We start from the raw sequence: 16,915 nt of genomic DNA on the forward strand, positions 1-16,915 counted from the left end.
CCAAAGCGCAGCGTGGTTAGTGTTCATCATGTTTAATAAAGACAATAAACGTGAACACTACAAAATACAAAACAACAAATGTGAAAAAACCGAAACAGTTCTGTCTGGTGCAGACACACGAAGACAGAAGACAACCACCCACAAAACCCAACACAAAACAGGCTACCTAAATATGGTTCCCAATCAGAGACAATGACTAACACCTGCCTCTGATTGAGAACCATATCAGGCCAAACATAGAAACGGGAAAACTAGACACACAACATAGAATGCCCACTCAGCTCACGTCCTGACCAACACTAAAACAAAGAAAACACAAAAGAACTATGGTCAGAACGTGACAGTGTCAGACAATAGGTCAATGGCACAGTCCCAGAGGCGATGGGGAGGCAGGCGTGTAGCCTGGGTCTTTGAGAAAACCCTGTGCAGATCCTGGTACTCCTCCGGTAAATCCACTTGAGGAGCACAGTACGGACTTTCCACCGTAGTGGCGTGACAGACACCGCGAGACACCTCCCCTGACACTTTTGCGACCAACCCAGCAGTCTCCTCTCGGACCAGGAAATAACCGGGTTATGCAAACTCAACCAGGGGAGACATAAAACAATGGGGGTGGYGGTGGGGTGGGGGTGGGGGTGTCTATAATCAAGAAAGTGATCTGTTCTGAATGAGTGTCATGGGTCAGCAAAGAAACAGGAACAGTAATGTGATGTTCGAGCCCTGTTCCTATTGGATGATTATCCAGGGCTTGAACTGGAATTGGTGACTGTAGGGGAACCAAAGGAATGCGTAATGCAGTGACCATCTAAGAGATTCCCGGCAGCTCTGGAATCAATCAGAGCTAACGGGAGTGAAGGGCTAGGGTACTCAGGGAATTTAACGGGAAAACACACTGGTTGATTTGACAGACAAGGAGAGGAGACCTTGCCTCCTACCTGGGAATTCCCTAGCTTGTCACCTCCTCGCCTCTTAGTAGATAGAGAGCAGGTCGGGGAGAAATGACCCCTTTCTCCACAATAGAAGCAGAGGCCCAGATTCATCCTTCTCCTATGCTCTGCCTCGGGCAAACGTGCCGAGCCCACCTCCATCGGCTCTGGCCACGGAGCAGGGGTAGCCTTGGGCTCCGAATTTCTCACAGGTCTTCTTCAGGACTGCAGGAGGTTGTCCAACCGGATCGCCATGCTGATGAGCTGGTCGAATGACAGGTTGTCATCACGGCAGGCTACCTCCAGCTGTACCTCCTCCCGCAGTCTACTGCYGAAAATGGTGACCAGACCCAACTCATTCTATCCGGTGGAGTCCGTGATGGTCCGGAACTCCAGGGCGAACTCCGAGGCGGTCCTAGACCCCTGGCATAGTCGAAGTAGATGCTCACCCTCCTCTCTGCCCTCCACAGGATGACCAAACACTGAGCGGAAGAGGAGGGTGAAGCGCTTGTAGGACTTGACCTCGGGTCCGCCCGTCTCCCAGACCGTGGCACGCCAGTCCAAAGCCCGTCCGGTCAGTGCCGAGATGACGGTGGCAACCTTGTCTCTTCCGGAAACAGCCCTGGCGTAGCACGCGAGGTACAGCTTGCATTGTAGAAGGAACCCCTTGCATCTTGCTGGTGCGCTCCGGGAGGGACAGGGGTATTCRACGGACCGGCTTCAATGGAACGGAGGTAGGTCGTGGTGTGGGAGCTGGTACAGGGATCGGTGCTGGAGACTGGAGAGACTGCACACTCCCCTCCAAGCGCAGGATGGTTTCCAGCACACTGTCCATGGCGATACCGAGTCTGGAGAGACAGTCCTCGTGGTGCTGTACTGTCCCTACAATGGTCGCCAGCTCGGCCTTTCCTGCTGTCTCCATTTTGCTATCGGTTATTCTGTCACGCTGGTATAAAGGATTTGGAGACAGGCGCWGGAATACACAATAGGGTTTTTTAATACACCCAAAACAAACACGTATACAAAACACTGGGCTGTACCCAAACAAAAGAGCGAGGGTAAACCTCGTTGAACGACACAGGACGATACCCGTAATACACAATATATAAAGCACGCAGCATAATAGCTGCACCAACGCATAGGTACTCACATCACCAACGGACATGAGAACAATAACCGACAGAGGGAACAGAGGGCACATATATAACATACTAATCASGGGAAGTGGGAACCAGGTGTGTGTAATCAGACAAGACAGTCCGGTTTGATGATAATGAATCTCGTTCAGTGAAGCCTAGAAAGCCGGTGACGTAGACCTCCGGAACTGGTGAACAGAATGAGCAGCAGTACCGGGGCAGATCCGTGACATATAGCATGAAGCCAATGGTGTGCACACTTTACTCTTTCTACTTTGATGCATCACATTGTCCTGTGTGGCTGTGGTGAGAGGAGGCTGCTGCTACTGTAGGAGCGAACCATTAAGGAGAGCTCAGCATTAAATATAGATATGTTTAGTTGCTAGGCTAAAGTAGCAAGGACATGCACATTAAGAGAAGATGACACCCAGGCCATATGACACCAAGGCTATACTCTATTTCTGAAAAGGGTAACATGCCAAAGCATACATTAACCAAGGCCACACGTACATTTATGACAGCTGGACGTACTATGGTCAGAAGGATACAGGAAAAAGGATGATAGCAAAATGACTGATGACTAAAAGGTGAAACGTAAGCATGCAATGCATACATTCTTTTTAGAACATGAAAAGGGTTCTGTCATCGTTATAACCTAACCAAAAGCAGATATGAGCGTTAGTGGGCGTGAACAAGCAAAGAACTCAGATTAGGAATATAATGGTGGCAGACGAACTAAGGGGGAGTAACTTCATTTACATATGGGATGTACACAAATGCTATGTATGTATAAAAGCAGAGCCAGTGCTAAGAAGGGTCGGCTGTTCCGCGGACCAGCACGGCTCATGATACCTTGTATTAAAAGTCTATATTGAATTCACAAGTTCTTGTAAGAGTGTTATATTTCTGAGACAATTCTCCACGACACTACTGATGCACAGACAGGCAGACAGGGGGCAGCCGACTCATACAGCACAGGACAAGTGCAGTGGAGGAAGAGAGAGAGAGTCAGAGAGAGGGAAGGAAGGACAGACTCACAGAGAGGGAGGGAGGGAGTGAGAGAGCATGGGACAAGGAGGGAGGGGTGTATTCTCTGGGGAAGGCTGTGTGTTTGGGTGAAAGGCGACAGCGTGTGTATTGTTGGAGCCCCTGACTCGCCACCCTGGAGAGCCCCCTGTTCCCACGGTCCGCTCGGCAAACAAACGCATCCCACCCCCCTCCCCATCTTCCCCCTGTCCAACCCTCGCACTCTGAGGTGATGTCATTAATTAACATCAAAATGAGTGTGACAGCAAGCGAGTGTGCGTGCGTCTGCCAGTGTGTGTGCGTGTATGCGTGTGCGTGTGTGTGTGTGTGTGTGTGTGGAGGTGGGTGTGGGGATGAGAAAGAAAGAGACCATTGTCTGCTCTGGAATAAAGAAATCTCCACTGAACCATTGTTAACAAGGAAGGCAGAAATATTGACCAAAATACAGAGTTCTGTGAGTGAAAGTTGGCCTGTCACATCATGTCAGAGCCTCACAAAACCTGATCTCCACACACTGCCCTGCCTGACCACTGAGAGACACTGTACCCCGGTGACTGTGGGAGACTGTGTGTACTCCTGATGTAACTCAGAGTTTTCCCTCCAATGTCTCGAAAGAGAGGGAGTGATCTTATTTTTTTATGAACGGCCGTGTGTGTGTGTGTTTGTGAGTGTGTGTGTGTGACAGAAACAGAGACACAGTATTTGTGTGTGTGCTAGTATGCATTTGTTTCTTCATAATGTCTGTATTGGCGGGTGTGTGAACACGGTCTGAACATGCAGTAATAACACAGCTGCCTGGCCATTAGCCTCTTCCTCTGTGCTAGGATCTCTACTCATTACCATATATACAGTATACACAGTTGGAGAGAAATGCTTTGTGAAATTGACGGAGTATGTGCCCTYTTTCCCTTCCTTCAGAAAAATGTAAACTGTATTGGACATATCTGATAGCTTAAATGCTGCAGTGTTCTAGAATGTGTGCGACGTCACATAACCCAAACCTTTGCAAGTTATTTTAGTCGCATCGTGTTGTTTAGCCGAGGAGGCCACACAAACATGCTGCCCTCTCTCTTTGTGCCATGAGCAGGGGAACCAGATTATTGTTGATCAAATTTGCAGCCACATGAATGCATGGGAGTCCACCTCATCAAAGTCCACACAGATAATTGCTACTATTTGATCTCCACTCTCTCCAAGGACATTCAGTGTTAATTAGGAGCTCTGATTGGGGCAGAATGAGGCGAGAAATTAGGGGAATGTTTGTGCTTTGTTGTCCAGCACAAAGCTCTCTTCTCTGGGTTTACCCTGCTCTGCTGGGCCGAGGTGGACGGAGGTCCTAGACCCTGAGTGGCTCCTTGTTTCCAGGACCAGGCCCGTCTCTGTCTCTGGGAGAATGCTGCTCATCTGCCCCTCATCCTCCAAGCTCATCAAGGCATCCCAATGAGCTGAAACAATWAGCTGCATTGAGGGGAAGAGATGGACAAATGAAGGCCCTTTCCTCTGATTGCTAGTGTTGGGGCCACAGGAAACATCTTCACAGACCCCTTGTTGTTAAACTCATCATGGCAGCCAGGCATGCTACCTTTGGATCCTTTGGATGGGAAGCCGGATATTTTAATTGGGTTTTATGTGTTTTTGTGTGTGTGTATGGTGCACTTGTGAGTGTGTTTATGTGTGTCTGCTTGTGTGTGCGTGCTGATGATTGTGGTGTGTGTTGTGTGTGTGTGTGTGTGTGTGTGTGTGTGTGTGTGTGTGTGTGTGTGTGTGTGTGTGTGTGTGTGTGTGTGTGTGTGTGTGTGTGTGTGTGTGTGTGTGTGTGTGTGTGTGTGTGTGTGTGTGTGTGTGTGTGTGTGTGTGTGTGTGTGTGTGTGTGTGTGTGTGTGTGTGTGTGTGTGTGTGTTGTGTGTGTGTGTGTGTGTGTGTGCTGTGTGTGTGTGTGTGTTGTGTGCGCCAAAGAGAAGGACCATAAATTAGCATGTGTATGTGCATGCCGACTTGCATTAAAGGACATGTAATAATTAATGCAACAAAAAAATCTAACATTAATATCACTTTAATATCACTTTTAAGTTCAAGATACAGTACATACGTAATGTATTGGCATGGGACTGAGTCAATGGAAAAGCATCCAATTTGTGGAGACATTTTTACCACTTACAAAATCTAGTGTCACGCCTTGATCTATTTTACCTGTTCATGTGTTTGTCTCCACCTCCTCCAGGTGTCACTTATTTTCCACAGTGTATTTATCCCTGTGTTTCCTGTCTCTCTGTGCCAGTTCYTCCTGTATGTTTTCAAGTCAACCAGCGTGTTTTTCCCATTCTCCTGTTTTCTATTCTCTTTTTCTAGTCTTCCCGGTTTTGACCCTTGCCTGTTTTTTTCTGGACTCTGTACCTGCCTGCCTGACCCTTCTGCCTGCCCTGACATCGAGCCTGTCTGCCACTCTATACCTCTTGGACTCAGAATCTGGTTTTGACCTTTTGCCTGTCCACAACCATTCTCTTGCCTACTCTTTTTGGATGTAAATAAACAACTAAGACTCTAACCATCTGCCTCCTGTGTCTGCATCTGGGTCTCGCCTTGTGCCCTTATTGTACGAACTGGCCATGACGGACCCAGCAGACTTGGACCAGATCTGACACACTGTCTCCCTGCAGGGAGCTACTATTGGGAGACATGAGGAGCTGTTACAGGACCTTCTGGAAGGGCTCCGTTCCTTGACGGAGCGCCACGACCAATGATTTAAGGAGATTATGGAGCAAATCATGGAATTAGCTCAGGCTGCCTGCCACCTCTGAGAAACCCCAACCACCCAGTAATTTTTTTCCTATTAGTGGTGAGCTTGTACAGCCTACCCCGGCTCCCCGAGAACCCCGCTTACCTCTTCCGAAGCGATATTCTGGGGATCCTGGTACCTGCCGGGGTTTTCTTTCTCAGTGCTCTCTTATTTTTGAGCTACAGCCATCTTKGTTTCCTTCAAACCGATCTAAGATAGCGTATGTTATTACGCTAATGTCGGGAAGGGCGCTCTCCTGGGCTACGGCAGTTTGGGAGCCACAATCCGCCATTTGTCGTCATCTGGAGGATTTCATGGCAGAAGTGAGGAAGGTATTCGATTCTCCGGTATCCGGGAGAGAGGCGGCCAGTAAACTTCTGGAATTACGTCAAAACTCCCGTAGTTTGGCAGACTACGCAGATGATTTTCACAAGTTGGCCGCGAGAGTGCCTGGAATCCATAGTCTCTTTTCGATACTTTTCTTCACGGATTATCTGAGGTGGTAAAAGATGAGCTAGCTGCTAGGGAACTACCGGTGGAACTAAACTCTCTCATCGCCCTCACCATTAGAATTGATGGACGCCTAAAGGAACGCAGGAGTGAGAGAAGGTCTTGTCTCGGGCACACTCGTTCATCCGCAGTGGCTCGCTCACCTCCGAGGGAACCCGGAAGTCCCCGAGGATTGTTTTTCCAGGAGGATCCGAAGCCACCCGAGCTCTCTCGAGAATCATCGACGATGGGTGAGTCAGATACACTAGAACCTATGCAACTGGGAAGAGCTAGATTATCACCTAGGGAACGTTCACATAGGCTAAGCTCCAACAGTTGTCTGTATTGCGGTGCTGCGGGGGATTTCATTGCTACCTGTCCAGTGAGGAGACCTAGATCATTAGTAGGTACAAGTACTCTGGTGAGTCAGATTGGGAATTCCCTAATTGCTATTACCCATACACCGTTTGCTATTATTCTGCTGTGGGGAGACCAGTCAGTCTTTTCGGGTGCTCATTGACTCTGGGGCTGATGAGAGTTTCATGGACACTACCCTGGTATCTGAACTAGGTATTCCCACTCAACCCCTTTCCATTCCCATGGATGCCAGAGCACTGGACGGCCGTTCCATTGGCAGAGTCACACACAGCACGGTTCCCATGACTCTGCGTATTTCTGGTAATCACAGTGAGTCAATACAGCTGCTTCTCATTGAGTCTCTTTACATCCCTGTTGTTTTGGGATTTTCTTGGCTCCAGAAGCACAATCCCAATATTGACTGGACCATGGGTTCAATCCTGGGTTGGAGCCCGTTCTCACTCACACTGCCTGAAGGCGGCGCAGCCTTCCCCTAAACCTCTGCCTGCTGGGTTAAGTTCGGCCTCGGATCTCTCTGCCATTCCCACAGAGTATCATGACCTCCAGGAGGTTTTCAGTAAGMCTTGTGCTACCTCCCTTCCTCCACATTGTCCTTACGATTGTGAGATTGACCTCCTCCCGGGCACCACACCGCCTCGAGGCCGGATTTATTCCCTGTCTGGCCCTGAGACCAAGGACATAGAGGAGTACATTGATAACTCTCTGGCGGCTGGAAGCATTCGCCCTTCGGCCTCTCCTGCCGGCGCAGGGTTCTTCTTTGTAGGAATGAAGGGCAAGACCCTGCATCCATGTATTGATTACCGGGGTCTCAATGACATCACGGTCAAGAACCGGTACCCGCTACCACTCCTCTCCTCGGCTTTCGAACCTCTCCAGGGGGCAACCATCTTTTCTAAACTGGACCTCCGGAATGCCTACCACCTTGTCCGGATACGTGAAGGAGACGAGTGGAAGACTGCTTTCAATACAGCAAGTGGACACTATGAGTACCTGGTCATGCCATTTGGATTTACGAACGGTCCTGCGGTCTTCCAGGAACTGGTTAACGATGTGCTCCGGGACATGTTGAATCGGTTTGTTTTTGTATACCTCAATGACATCCTGGTTTTCTCCCGTTCTGCCCAGGAACACGTTCTCCATGTTTGACAAGTTCTTCAGCGCCTTCTGGAGAACCAATTGTTTGTTAAAGCAGAGAAGTGCGAGTTCCACCGCTCCACAATCACTTTTCTGGGATACATCATCTCTGAAGGGAATGTTCAGATGGATCCGGAAAAGGTGAGAGCGGTGGTGGATTGGCCTCAACTCACGTCCAGGGTGCAGCTACAGCGGTTTCTGGGGTTTGCTCATTTTTACCGCTGTTTCATTCGGGGCTACAGAAACCTGGCGGCTCCCCACTCTGCACTCACCTCTCCCAAGGTACCGTTCACATGGTCCCCAGCAGCAAACAAGGCTTTGTGGATTTGAAGCAACGATTCACCYCTGCCCCCATCCTCATCCATCCGGATCCGACCTGTCAGTTTGTGGTGGAGGTTGACGCTTCCGACGTGGGAGTAGGGGCCGTTCTTTCCCAGCGATTCGTCAAGGAACAAAAGCTTCATCCCTGTGCCTTCATGTCTCAACTCGGTGGAGAGGAACTATGACGTTGTCAACCGGGAACTCCTAGCAGGAAAGATGGCCCTGGAGGAGTGGAGGCATTGGCTGGAAGGGGCGGAACATCCATTTTTGGTTTGGACCGACCACAAGAATTTGGAATATCTCCGCACAGCCAACTGCCTTAACTGTAGGCAGGCCCGGTGGGCTCTGTTATTCACTAGGTTTAATTTCACCATCTCCTACCGCCCAGGYTCCAAAAATGTGAAGCCGGAAGCCCTTTCCCACCTGTACAGTGTGGCAGCGGTGCCACACCKTCGGAATCAGAAACCATCCTCCCTGCCTCATGTTTGGCGGCTGCGGTTGTCTGGGGTATTGAGGCTCTGTTTCGCAAAGCACAACATTCCCAGCCAGACCCTGGGGAATGCCCGGCTAACCAGATGTTCGTTCCTGATTCAGTCCAGTCCCAAGTCCTGGAATGGGCTCACTCCTCCAGGCTTACCTGTCATCCTGGTGCTTGTAGTACTCTGGCTTTCCTACGACAGCGCTTCTGGTGGCCCACCATGGCTCCTGATGTCTCGGCCATTCGTCGCCGCATGCATGGTGTGTGCTCAAAGCAAGACTCCGCGGCAAGCTCCGTCTGGTCTCCTTCAGCCACTTCCTGTTCCTCATCGCCCCTGGTCTCATATTTCCCTGGATTTTGTCACTGGGCTTCCTCCGTCAGATGGCAACACCACCATGCTGACGGTGGTTGACAGGTCTTCCAAGGCCACCCATTTCATCCCTTTTCCTAAATTACCTTCCACCAAGGAGATGGCCCAGCTCATGGTGCAGCATGTCTTCCGAATCCATGAACMCCCGGTCGACATTGTCTCAGATCGGGGTCCTCAGTTTTCGTCCCGATTCTGGAAGGCATTCTGCACCCTTATTGGGTCGTAGTCGGCCAGCCTGTTCCCCGGGTTTCATCCCCAGTRCAACGGCCAGTCGGAGRGAGCTAATCAAGATATGGAGACGGCACTCCGGTGTCTTGTTGCCAGTAACCCCACCACCTGGAGTCAGCAACTGGTCTGGGTGGAATATGCCAGGAACACTCTCCCCTGCTTGGTTACTGAACTATCCCCCTTCGAATGCTCCATGGGATATCAGCCCCCGCTCTTCCCAGAGCAAGAAGCGGAGGTCAACATACTTTCAGCCCAGATGTTCATCCGTCGCTGTCAGCTTACCTGGAAAAGAGCTCGGGTGGCTCTTCTCAAGACAACCTCCAGGTATCATCGACAAGCCACCGGACCGGACTCTGACACCTCGCTAACGGGTCGGGCAGAGGGTATGGCTGTCCACTCGGGACCTACCCCTCCGGGTAGAATCCCGTAAACTTTCCCCCCCGTTTTATTGGTCTTTTCCCCATTTCTAGAGTCATTAGTCCCACTGCTGCCAGTTGAGGACTGTTTCTCAAACAGACTTCTCACAATGCAGTTTTAAGAAAATAGAGAAAATAAAGTATTTACTAAATAAACTAAAGTAAAAAATAACAATAATGAGGCTATATACAGGGGGTATGTGTGGGGGTACAGATTATTCGAGGTAATTTGTACAAGGGGGTGGGGGTTGGCCATTTGATTAATTGTTCAGGAGTCTTATAGCTTGGGGGTAGAAGCTGTTAAGGAGCCTTTTTTGACCTAGAATAGACTGCTGAACAATAGAGTTCTCCATACGAGAAGTATAGTTACAGTACAGTTGACATGCTGAGTTCTACAGTGCAAGGCTGAGACAGAGGCCCGCGTTACCAGTAGATGGTGCCAACGTGGCATAGACTGGCACAGTGAAGCCTGGCAGCGATTTGGGCATCTGATCTTCACCCAATGGGTTTACCATGCAGCCTCTGTTCTCTGTGGGAAACACAATACCTTATATAGTCATCTATATTACCCTTACATTACACTTACATTGACTTTCTGCAAGCACGGGTGTGTATGTGGGGGGTAGGCCTGGACAAATCTGGTTTGTAATGTGCTCTCGTGTTTAATGGCCCATATAGTTAACAGTGTGCATGCACATATAGATTGTACAAACATAATTGAATTCATGTTCATTTGGAAATGATCKCAATATTTCTAAGTTGTTTTGAGCGGCAGACTTGAAATGGATTTGGAATGGCACTTTGCATGAGTTGATGCTGAGGCATTACAAGCTGCTATAATGATTATGTTTGTACATTGTTGCAATCATTTGAAAAGGTCAAGAGTTTAAAGAAAATTGATACCACATTGGAACTCCACAGGATCAACAGAGATTTCAACATAACAATGCCATTACAATAGAGTGAAAGAAGTTACATAAATAGGTAACATACAGAAGATTTTTTCTCTCAAGAGAAATGGCAATGTCTTGTTTGAGTTAAGGTTGACATATATAATTATATATGTTTGACTGAGATGTGATGAATTWAAAAAACGCATCACTTCACTTGGACATAACCCACACATAGGCTTAACTGGCCAGTCACCAAGATGGCAGTGAGTGGGCAACATTATTGAGTCCTTCCTACTACACAGGAACTGTATCAATCACTCAGAGAGACCCAAACGGAAGAGCTTAGCACATTTCTCCCTCTTTCTTTTCRGCTTTTCACAATAAACAAAAGGGGGATAGAACCAGAACCAGTGCACAGATCCAGGGCTCTAGTAGGGCCGGCAGTAATGGTGGTGTTGGTCTTGGCTACTTCCCCCATGGTCTGTTCTGTCTCCATTAACATTCTGAGGCTGTGCCACTTGGAGCACCAGGCTCTGAAAGAGAACGCTTAGACTCTCTCTCTCTCTCTGACTAGGAGACAGCTAGGACAATAACTCTACTGTGTGACTTCCTACTCTCTATATATTCAACCTCCCCCCTACAAATATACACACTGCACCACCGCCATGAATGGACCCCACTGTTAACTAACCCTACAGTGAGTGGCCATGATTAAATATAGGCCTCTGTGTTATTTTTTTATACTTTTTGGGGCTTAGTGAATGTGTTTAATACCCTGGTGTATGTCCATTCTAGAGCAGKGTCTCGCGTTCAGATGACATAATACACATGAGTTAGATAATCTAAATACATGGGCTCTATGCTTTCATGGAGAAATCACGGAATTCCCATCCGCTTCCGGGCCTACTTACTAATGAGCATTGATTACAGGATGCCACTAGATGCCGCACTCTTAGCAGCTCCTTTTCCCTTATGGGATGTAGTACAGTAATTCCACTTAGGACAGTCATTGTGATAAAATAGCCTAAAACATAGTCCCTGTTGTTTTAGAAAATGGTATAGCTAAAGCTACATTTATTTCGATTTATTTCAGTGTCTTAAAAAAGACCCTTTGAGAAGAAAATATGAATTAAATAAATACATCAAATGTTGCATTTATAAGGACCAAACGTTTTCTATAAATTGATATATGTCACTTAATAGATCGAAATAATAGTAGAGATTTAGTTTAACTAGATATACTTAATACAAACACATTATGAAAATAATCTCAATAGGCTATTTGATGAAAACATCTGAAAGGTGGTTACAATAAAAGATTACGAGGAGAAGTCAAATAGTATTTACCATAAGTATAATATAGCCTTTAAAATGTATAGGCTACTATTAACACAAAGGTAATCAGCACACATTTATAAATGCTTACACACCCCATATAAGTTGTAATATTGCCTATTGGGCTACAGTGGCATGCAAATATGCCTAGAAAAAAAAACATTTCATAGACATTTTTGAAAAATAGAGAAACAAAGGTTACAGTAAGTATGAATTTATGATAGTGTGGTTTATAACCCCCCTGTCTATCCTACGAGACTCGCCTGATGACAATTAAAGATAAAAAATCGATAATTATACAACTCTGAAGAGGAAAGTTGAATATAATTTCCACTCCTCTAAAATATAATTTTAAATATTTTTGAGGGACTATCCCGATTAATCTCAAATCAAAAATTAGCCTATAAAATATTATAAATTACGTTCTGATGAAATCAAATCTGTAACTGAGATATAATAGAGAAATGCATGATTGAACTATAAAAACATATTTCCTGCTATGAAGCTATGTCAATCCCTTTTGTTTCAAAGGGGCTGACATGAACAGTGGAAGTCACTTTTATCCGCAGCATAATTTGCAAGAAATGTGCTTGATCGAAATGTTTTATTGTCAATTTGTTTGTCGTGGTCTTTGTGCAAGAGGACTTAAAACTATACAATTGAAAAGCTATAAGCATCGTAGTAGCATATCAAATGCATCACATAGTTAAAATAATGTCTTCATTTTTCCATGGACCAGATCAGGTAGGCTACAGACTACTACTGTAGCTGGCAACCACACCCCTGAAGTATGGTCAGCACATTCTTTTGAAAACTTATTAAAACGTTATTTTATTACAGTAACTTTACTTTAGTGTTTGAAGAAGTTCTGCAACTACAACTGCTACAATAACACATGCATAAAATGATAAATAAGATAGAGTTTTTACTATGAGATTTCTGATGTCACAACTAGAAACGCTGAAACTATGAAGCTCTGAAACGTATCGAAATGTATCAATGCTGAAACAATAAGCAGCCCTCTGGACCGGAGCCTAATCAAAGCGAGCCAAGAATAGAGACACCATTTAGACGCCATCTATTCAGACATTTAAGTCATGATTTTCCATAATAGCTCAAACTTTAAAGCTCTTTATCAGATGTCGTTGGTCTTTATAGCATTGTATTGGAAGCAGTTGGGTTTTATCATATTGACACAGTTGAGTTCATTTCATTTGGAGATTAGAGTATTTCTCTGTCCGCCACGGGCTCTGTGAGTTAGCTCACTCAACATGCCCTGCTTAGCCTACCGATTTGCTCTGTTCTCTAAACACTATTCATTAAGCCTACAATATGTGGCCTCTCTATAAGCGGATATATTTTCACCTGATCTGTAGGCTATTTATTATCGAGCATACCAAGGTTTTCTAATGCATGCATAAAGCTATTACAGCAGTGTGCATTAATGTGCTGGTTATTAATTGCCCAACAAATAAGTTCAGAATACATTAGATATCTTATCGAATGTAGCCTTCAGTAGCCCTACTGGAGCACTTGGGGATAAGTTAAGGGTATGGGACGTTATTCATCCCATACTTGGATTGATGAGGAGCACTTATTTTACAACACGATAACACCTATTGTTAACAGGGCTATGCCCACGAAGAATTCAAACATCATTCAAACATCATGAGATTAGAGAGCACGAGTACTGCTCTTCTACTTTAGGTCGACACTACATTAGTGCCACTCTACGCTCGTTTGTCAGAGTAGGCCTACTTGGCATCATGTTTGAGGCCGARCYCATGTTACTACGACCACGACGAAGGGCACATTCAGAAAACACTTACAAGCTATGTATCATCAATGGAGTGATCGAATTCGTCTTTGTTTCACACGTGRAATATATGGYTCGCTCTCCTTGGTCTTTKACCTTTTTAGTTTTTGTTGAAAAGTGTTTCATGTCTTGAGTCTAATCGGGCCACCATCGTGCTTTAAGGAGTTAAATATGTTTCTGCCTTCGCTGTATCTAGGTCTATAGTTGGAGAAATGGTGGTTGTTAGAAAACAGTGGTAATTACTCAGCCACGACACGCCACGACATGCTCATACATGCGTGTAGTCACATTGTTCAGCACCTTGTACCCTGGACAGCGCCCAACTAGACTTTCTCTGCATAGCAGGTCTCTCTCTCGCTCTCTCTCTCTGTTCAAAATTATATTGAATGTTATTTAATATAGCTTATCACACATATATCATGCAAGTACAATATGTAGTAAATTATCTAGTTAGACAAGTGAGATTTTYWTGCTGATAAAAATACAGTTGTATTTTTCTCAGCATCTTGAAAACACAAATAGTGGCCTATACTAGTAATWGGAATCGAATACTAAAAAGACGAGCATGCGTCATAAAACAACAGAATAAAATACTTTGTGGAGGTGTTAATGACTGCTATTTGCAAATAGGCTGCTATTTTTTAAATGACTTTATGCTGTTGTACTGATCAAAATGCTAGTTGGGAGCGTAATGGCCATGTGTCTATCCCTCTTGACAAAGAGAAGGCTTTTAAACCTGGACACTTTCCAAACGTCACACCTTCCCGCCTGCCCAGGGTGCATTAACAGTATAGCTGGCAGTGGTGAAGGAGTAATTATGTTTAATTATGTTTAACACAATGTAGTTAACGCTGTAGCAGCGGCAGTGAGAGCATTTATAAAATTAAATTACATAAAAGAACATGTATTTTAATAAAGCTTTTTAAAGATGAATTGATGTTGGGCACATTGCTTTACGCGGACACAGGGGCAGTGTCATATCCGGATTAAATAATGTTTCATATCTAATGTAGGCCTATTCCATCTCAGCGACACATACTCTGTCATAACTTTAACCTAATTGATGTGGCTAAAGTTTAACTCGATTTTCAATGAAGTATGAACACATTGCCAACTCTATTTAGGCTTATTTAGTTCATTATTTTAAGACATTCTGATATGGGGCACTTTTTTGCTATGCTTCACATGAGCACTTCATGTTCATGACTGATATATGATTGGCTATAATACGGACGGGCACCCTATCAAAAAGGATTTCTTGAGATATTTKTCGAGAACATGATTTAATAGAAAATGAAAAGGTTATCTTTTAAAATGAATGTATAGGCTACACGTGCATTATTTTCTACTTTGCCAAAGGCCATTGCCAAAGTTCAAATAGGGCCTGTACTTCTTCAAACAGAACGCTCTCCTTTCAGCTCTATAGTATACAGAGCTATATGCATCAAAAGTCATTGCCMAGACGCTTGCCTTCCTTCATGTTCTCGGTCCACTACCACAAACCCCTGTGTTTAATWGGACTACAAACTGCTGCAGTCTGTAGAAATGCATCCCCTCTCCTGAGGAGGTCGCTTTTGTACCTCTCCACTGAAATGCGCATGTGTGTTTAGGATGCTTGCGTAGTTACTTTGTCGTAAAGATGTTGTTTGTGCTTTTATGTTGAGACAGATATATTGTTCCTACCGAATGGGATTGTAATACTGTTTTCAAAGAGTGAATAAAAATATGGATGAAATTGTTAAAAATGTCTCTCTCWCMCACGCACGCACGCACGCGCGCGCYCARARACACACACYCACACACACACAAGAGCGGAGGAGGGAGGGAGGGAGAGACGTGCATCGCTAAGTCACTCCCCAGTCGTTCATTGTGCTTTGAGATTTTCAGGCATTTTGTCATCTTTTCATTCGCATTAACATGAACACTGATATAAAATAATCCTATGTGTAAAAGTCTAGTTATACAATCTCTCAGTTATACAATTACGTTTGTACAGTTTGGGACTGTTCAGCAGGTTTAGTAACCAATAATAGTGACAACGAGGAGGATCATCATTGAGAAAGACATTTACATGTCTCTTCTTCTACTGTCTATAAGGCCTATCCCCAGCGTTAAATGACCCTGCCCTTCCTCCTCTTCCTCTTCCTCCCACATGTATTATCATGCATCCTCAGTGCACAACTCAATGAGGTGTGTGTGTGTGCATGTGTATGCGTGTATTTTCAGAGAGAGATACGCATGAGTGTGTGTGTGCCAGTGGTTATGGTGGGCCATAATTTGCAACATATGTAAATAGTGTAGAATTATATCCAAGACAGGGTCATTCTCTGGCATGGTTCTTCATGCCAGAGTACAGTATCTTGCCTCAGTGAGGTTTCCTCTTWTTGTTGRCTTGATCTGAAAAGARTGAATAGTTGAGAAAACCMTTCTAATTATATGGAAGCACAGCTTATTTAGGTGATGAAAAGYGACTTGTAGTGTCATAGCAGCCCCTTAAATTRGCCAAATAAGGAGCGGTAATGATGAGGTGAGAAGGAGTGAATGCCTAAAACAAACTATAGAGGAGRTCCACTAAAGCAGCCAGGGGCTTAAGATATATTAAATTACCATGATTAGGACTTTAGGCATGGTTCAAGCCTGTTTGAGAGGCTGGGGAGCCTGAAAGTGGTGCTATTCATGTCTGGGGAGCAGGGTCAATAGGTCGGTGAAGTTCACAGGACCTGTTTCTATTCTTATGCTAACACAGAATACAGGCCCTAATGCTCACTGGCTTGGAAGATATAAATGATTGGGCAATAATCCACGGCCCTCCGTTGCAGGGGGAGCTGGTCTATAGCTAATTGCGCTCTGCCTGCTCTCCATTCAGGAGACGGCCATAATGATGTCAATGAAAGACTGGCCGTTTTCTCTGCTCTCCTCTTTTCCCACTTACAGTTAGAGAGGTACACGATTGTGTTTTGATATCAGTGCACGGYGGCTCYGGCGTTTCTGAMTGCTAGTCTTGTACAGYAGGCTCTTGGTTSWATTGAGTMTATMGCTYCATACAGTGAGATGCTGTGTTCTGTRGACAATGACTGCTTACAGTCCATTCTGAAGTTGGCTAGATGTTTTTCCCTCCACATCTCATAATGATAGCCACAGAAAATATGTCTATTTTACAGTCCCATAAACCGTTTTAGGAATGATAGAGTTT

Source organism: Salvelinus sp. IW2-2015, linkage group LG15 (genome assembly GCF_002910315.2).
Source record: "Salvelinus sp. IW2-2015 linkage group LG15, ASM291031v2, whole genome shotgun sequence".
Lineage (NCBI taxonomy): Eukaryota > Metazoa > Chordata > Actinopteri > Salmoniformes > Salmonidae > Salvelinus > Salvelinus sp. IW2-2015.